This window comes from Mastomys coucha, unplaced genomic scaffold, assembly GCF_008632895.1.
Source record: "Mastomys coucha isolate ucsf_1 unplaced genomic scaffold, UCSF_Mcou_1 pScaffold22, whole genome shotgun sequence".
NCBI lineage: Eukaryota > Metazoa > Chordata > Mammalia > Rodentia > Muridae > Mastomys > Mastomys coucha.
Window position 1 is genome coordinate 233,964,375 of NW_022196905.1, and position 6,711 is coordinate 233,971,085.

Here is a 6,711-nt window from a genome sequence, read left to right on the forward strand (position 1 = left end):
CTTCTTACAGTGTGATCCAAAATAGCAACTGTATGGAATTAACCTAACTGCCCATTTACAGATGAATGGGTAATGAGAACATGGTATTTATGCACCCTGGAATATTACTGAGCCTTAAAGAAGGAAATCCTGCATTTGTGACAGTACTGATGAATCAGCACCATCACATTATCTCAGGGAAATAGGCAGGCATAGAAAAACAGTTATTTTTTTAGTGTGTATGTATGAAATCTGAAAAAAATCCACAGAAGAAAGGAACAGAACGGTGGGTGCCAGAGGCTGGGGCAAAAGGATGGAGAATGCAGCACAGGGGGAGCAAAGCATCACTTGGGCAGATGACTGAGTTCTGAGATCCATTGTACAACATGGTGGCTGTCAGTAGCAGCAATGAGTCCTGCGCTTGAAAGTTGCCAAGAGAGCACATCTGCAATGTTCAAGCAGGTGAAATAAAGGATAACTATGTGGAACTATACACATGGCAACTAGCTTGATTGTGACAATCCTTCTATAATAGATGTGTATGTTTCATGTGGAGCTGGCTCAGTGGCTCAAATGATTATCAGGCAAGCACAAATTCAGACTTTCAGTATCCCTGTAAAATCTGGACACAACAGTGTGTATCTGTAAACTCAGTAGTGAAGGTAGAGACAGGCGGAGCAGAGGACTTGCTGGCCAGCCTTAGACGAAGTGGTGATCTCCAAGTTTGGAGCAGTACCAGAAAATACCCAGTGTTGAGTTCTGGCCTCCACAGATGCATGCACATGCAGACACACACACACACACACACACACACACACACACACACACACACACACCATACTGTGGTAATTTGAGTAAGAATGACTCATTAAACTCATTTGTTTCAATGCTTGGTCTCCAGTTGGTGGAACTGTTTGGGAAGGATTAGGAGGTGTGGCCATGTTGTAGGAGGTGTGTTACTTTGGGTGAGCTTTAAGGTTTCAAAAGCCTACACCAGGCCCAGTCTCACTTTCTCTGCCTGCAATTTGTGGATCAGGTGTGAATTCTTAGCTACTGCTCCTATTGCGATGTGTCCCACCATGCTAATGATAGACTAACACTCTGAAACTGTAAGCAGGCCCCCAACGAAATGCTTTATTTTATAAGTTGCATTGGTTATAGTGTCTCCTCACAGCAATAGAACAGTAACTAAGATACACCCTAAAAAAGAAACATGTATGTATGTATATAGTATATGTGTATGCACATATATATATACATATATACATACATACATATATATAAATTTTGCCACCTTTAAGCTGAGAGCAGAAAGAACAAGAGGTACAAAGGATGAGTCTGGGAGAGAGAGAGAGAGAGAGAAAGAGAGAGAGAGAGAGAGAGAGAGAGAGAGAGAGAGAGAGAGAGAGAGAGAGAGAGAAAGAAAGAGAGAATCATAAATGAAGTTGAAGTTCTCATTATGGTCCCATCAGGGAATCCTGTCCCTTCTTACTGCTCTGAAGTCATCAGTAATATAATTCTGGTGATTTGCTACTATCACGTGGCTACTGTCACGTGGATCCAATACTGTGCGAGTCTTCACATGGTCTCACACCAGTGTCACAACCTTGGTTTAAGATCTATCTGCTCCCTTTCAGTGTACTCACATATTCTGTCCTGTAAGAGAGCCTCCATCCTTTCTCTTGCTGCATTTGTTACTTCTTGTCACTGTGATGGAAGATCTGAAGTTTTTTGAGGGAGGAAGGATTCTGGCGTGTGGGTCAAAGGGTTACAGTCCAACATGGCCATGAAGTCGGAACGGCTCAGGGCTGGACAGCGGGAGCGGGTGGCTCTGGTTCTGTCACTTGGACAGTGAGTAATCACAGAGCTTCAGAGGGAAGCAGGGCCAGGCTATACCCCACAGCTGCCTCTTCCATCTTTTCACTGCCTCCAGAGAGGCCTGACCTCCAAAAGGTCCATAATCTACCCAAACAGCCCTACCAGCAGAGTGCATGAGCTTCTGCAGGACATTTCACACGTAAGCAAACAAAAACACTTGTCCATGTGGACATTTGAATTTGTTACCAATTTTAAAAATATGGACCAACAATTCTGTGGCAAATATGGTCCCACAGGTCTTGGTGGGATTTCCATGTTTCATGTGATGGCATTGTCTCCCTGGTCTGTACTGGGAGTCTGTCTTCCTAGGCGGAGTTCTTCCCAGACATAAACCAACTTGTGTTATATTTCTCAAGGGTAACAACCAAAGCCCTGAAGAAAGTGGAAAGTGGCTGGGAGCTGTCCTGCCCAGCACCTCCTCTGCTCCCCGCCCCCTCTGGGACTGGCCATTGTTCAGTTCCACTTGGGACTTGATGTCCCTGGAGGAGGTTTAGAGTTTCCTTAAGTGAGAGACCACCAGCTGGTGCTTTACAAAGGACAAAAAACTGCTACCAGCCCCCACCCTGTCCCCAAAGGATCCATTTGCTAATTAAGATGCTGGCTTTGAAGTGAAACTTTGTATATTAGAGAAGACAGGGTTGAAGGCCACAGACCCTGTAGGGACCTTGCAGAATGCTACACAGAGAGGGAATCTGCAGCCACAGAGTAGGTGCAGTTCAACATCTGAATCTCCGAAAGAGCATCCATTGTGGAGACAAGCAAGCCACGAAACAGGAAGTAGAAAGTAGGACTGGTTTTTCTCCCCTAAACACATTATGAATAGATCACTTTAGAAAATGTCTGACGGGCTATACATAGCTGCACCTCCCATGGCAGCGAGTTAAGGATGTGGGGGTGGTGGGATGGAGAAAGGCCTCTTTTATTTTTGGTTTTATTCAATTTTGTACTTTTCCTTTAATAAGTTTGTGCTACTTTATATATATATACACTAAGGGACATTTATGGGACACAAGCTGTCATCCTGCCAGCCTCTCTGTAGTGTCCAAAGCAGCCCAGATAATTTTAATAACGTTCTAGTATAAAAAAAAAATTTGGTAATGAAGATTTTGGTTTATGTTTCAGAAAATCCATGATGTTTTTCGCGTTGATGGGCCAATAAGCATGTATGGAAGAAAAAAAAAAGTCGGGGGTTAGAGAGATGGCTCAGCAGTTAAGATCTTGCAGCAGACCCTACTCCAGTCCCCAGCACCGTCATATCAGGAAGGTCACAACCCCAGGAACTTCAGCTCTAGAGGCACCTAACACCTCAGGCCTCCACAGGCACCTGTATCCATATGCATACACCCACTCACAGACACACACACACACACACACACACACACACACACACACACACACATATCTAAGAAAAGACAGAGGAGATATTTTAGGAAAGGAAGAGCAGCTGAGATGCCACAGGTCCTTCCATGGGTCCTTGTTGCTGAAGTCTGCCTGTGGTGCACCTGTCAGACTAGCTGGCTGAGATGTTGGGTCTCGATGAAGAAAGAGGCATTTTAGGATGCCTACCTCACCTTACTGAGAGAGCGCCTTCCTACAAAGTACAAGGCCCTGGGTCCAGTACTTAGAGCAGCAAAACCAAAACCCCACCATTCATACAGGTACAATGTATGTCCATGGTAAGCGCTAGGAAGAAAAAGCCAGCGAGGGTGAGCTGATTGTAGATGACGGTGGGAAGGGGTGAGCTGCTGTATAAACAGTCTCAAAGTGATAACTTAGTCTCTGGAGTAGGCCACGTGATGGCAGAGGCTCTGACTACAGAGGTCAAAGTGGGATTTATGGAGGTGTGATTGGCTTTGAGATATATTTAAAAGAAAAAGAGAAAAGCTCCAAGGATACCAAAGATGGAGGCCGCTCTGATTCTGTTCTCTCTCATCTCAGCTTGCGACACCAAACCTGGACTCCTCACCACACACGTGAGAAAGACCTTGAACTTTGAGAACTTTGAACCTTCTGCCCTACTTCCCAAGCGCTGAGGTTATGGGTGTGTGCTATCAGGCCTGGGTTGAGAAATGCTGGGGAGCAAACCCAGGGCTTCATACACACAGAGCAATCACAGCTGAGCTACTATGTCCTGATCCCTGGTGTGGTTCTTGACCACCATACACTTATGCTAGGTGTGAGTATGGTGTGTGTGTGTGTGTGTTTGTGTGTGTGTGTATGTTTTAATTAAGGTCTTGGATGATACCATTGGAGTTTTAAAACTTTTTAGATTAGCACACAAAGCAACAGGCTATAGCATGGCTTGTCCATATGTGTCCTATTTTGGTCTCATTCACTCCCCTCTCCTTGCACCTCCCTGCCTCCTCTCCCCCGACCTGCTCTCCACCTCCATTCTCCTCCTAGTTAGTTCCTGCTCTGCTCTTCTATTGCAAATTTCCATTACCTTCTTGTTTCCTACCGCCCTTACCACCTCTTCCTCCCGCTCATGATCTCTCTTCTAGTTTTGTGACACACACACACACACACACACACACACACACACACGCACGCACGCACGCACGCACGCACGCACGCACACACTAGGGAAGCCATATGGTGTCTGTCTTTCTGATACTGCCTTGTTTTACCAGAAGGTGAGGGAGGCAACCAACAGTCCTACCCAGAGGTGACACCTATGAATCGCTTTAACAACAGCTTGGCATGAGTACAGAGATGGTTTTAGCAGTAACCAACAGCTCTCTAATTGGATTTCAGATCTTCTCAACAGGAAAGAAAGCATGGTTTTTGGAGAAGAATCTATAGCCACTAGTTTACTAAGCCATTAGGATCCCTGATAACGACCTATAAACACTGGTCCTTCTACCACAGGTAAGTGTAGTGTTCACCCCCCCCCCCCATTAACGAAACTTCTCTTTGCAACAGGTGGAGCCTGCTAGAGAAGACCACAACCAATCAAAATACAGAGTTGTGGAGCCCAGTCCCAATGGAAACATGCAAGACTCTCCTGTACCTGAGGCACAGGGAACTTTGTAGAAGGAGCAGAAAGACTGTGAGAACCAACGGATGGGACAGTTTTATGGCTAAAGAAGCTCCTGTAAAGCCAGGCATCCATCCTGTCACCTACCAGCCATTTGTCTCAGACTCCAGTCCCTGGACGATAAGTTCTCAGTAACCCTGACTCAGTGATCCCTTACCCCCATCCTAAAATGCACAGTCATGATCATGTACTTGCTATGATATGACTAAATGCTTTTTAAAAAAATTTCTGTAACTTGCTTACCCAGAACCCAAAGTTTGTTTTGTGCTGCTGTAATCACTTAACTTGGTGGAACATAACAGTTTTGGCTTGCTTGCATGGCTACTGAAGGTCTTCCTCTTTAAAAGTACTTCTCCATTATACCTTCCCATCCCCCACTTCATGGAAATCTCAAATTTGGCTCAGAGATGGTCCATCCTTCCAGCAGCTAATCAATAGATCTTTTAATTATAATTGGATTGAGTCTGTGGCCTTTCCCAGGGGTCACAAACTCTGTAACATTTTCTGTGAGATGGTGTCTTCTAGTAACATCAGAAGTTACTGCCATAAAATCTCATCAGTATGACTAACAAATGAAAGCTGAACAAGAACACCAGAGAGCATATCAAACTGGGGAGACCTATGAAACTCTACACAAAGAACTGAAGGCCACCGAGAAGGTTGGGAGCGGGAGATGTGGCTTTCCCCAGGAAGTGCACGCCAATTGGATGTTCAGTGCCAAATGATCAGCTCTGAAAACATATAAGTACCATTATACTGATTAAGCATTATATTGGTACATACATACATACATACATACATACATACATACATACATACAATAATTAGTGGAAAAAAAAGAGGCTATGAATTTGGAGACTGGGGAGGGGGTATATGGGAGGGTTTGGAGAAAGTAAAGAAAAGAGAGAAATGAAATTATAATCTCAACAAAGAAAGCAAGAGAGAGAGAGAGAGAGAGAGAGAGAGAGAGACTGTGAAGGGGAAAAAAACAGCAGCTCACCTACAAAGGCAAAAGTCTCAGCATTCCTTCAAGACAAGAAAGCATGGAATGGAATTTTCCATCGCTGAAAGTACTAACTGCCAGCGAAGCCTGCTAGATCCCGCAAAGCTACCAGCAATCAGGACATTTGAAGACAAGTGCTGAAAGCCACTCGCCACCGGCTCACTAGAACAGCAGAAGATTCATAATAAACAGTACCACAGAAACTGTGAGACAGGATCAGAATGATGTGACCTACAAAGGGATTCACATTTTAAACAAGTTTCATGATAGAGACCATTTTCCAGCTGAGTCTGATGGCTCACACCTATAATCCCAGAATTTGGGAGGCTGAGGCAAGAGGATCAAGATTAGCCTGGACAGTGTGGAGGTGAGGGGATGCAGTCACTGCTGTGTATGGAGGTGAGGGAATGCAGTTGTTGCTGTGTAGGGAGGTGAAGGGGTGCAATCATTGCTGTATAGGGAGGTAAGTGGGTGCAGTCATTGCTGTATATAGAGGTGAAGGGGTGCAGTCATTGCTGTGTATGGAGGTGAGGGGGTGTGGTCATTGCTGTATATGGAGGTGAAGGGATGCAGTTGTTGCTGTGTATGGAGGTGAAGTAGGTGAGGTAAGTGGGTGCAGTCATTGCTGTGTATAGAGGTGAAGGGGTGCAGTCATTGCTGTGTATGGAGGTGAGGGGTGTGGTCATTGCTGTGTATAGAGGTGAAGGGGTGCAGTCGTTGCTGTGTATGGAGGTGAGGGGGTGCAGTCATTGCTGTGTATGGAGGTGAAGGGGTGCAGTCATTGCTGTGTAAGGAGGTGAGGGGGTGCAGTCAT

At 45.2% G+C, this 6,711-nt stretch overlaps 1 long non-coding RNA gene across 1 annotated transcript in view; it reads left to right on the plus strand.

Annotated features, from left to right (window-relative positions):
• LOC116069945 overlaps nucleotides 1-5,208 on the plus strand; it is an 11,265-nt gene extending 6,057 nt beyond the window's left edge. Inside the window, exon 2 of the long non-coding RNA XR_004110224.1 lies at nucleotides 4,780-5,208. This is a non-coding gene — a long non-coding RNA (uncharacterized LOC116069945). The remainder of the gene's footprint in view (nucleotides 1-4,779) is intronic.
• The last annotated feature ends 1,503 nt before the right edge of the window (nucleotides 5,209-6,711 follow it).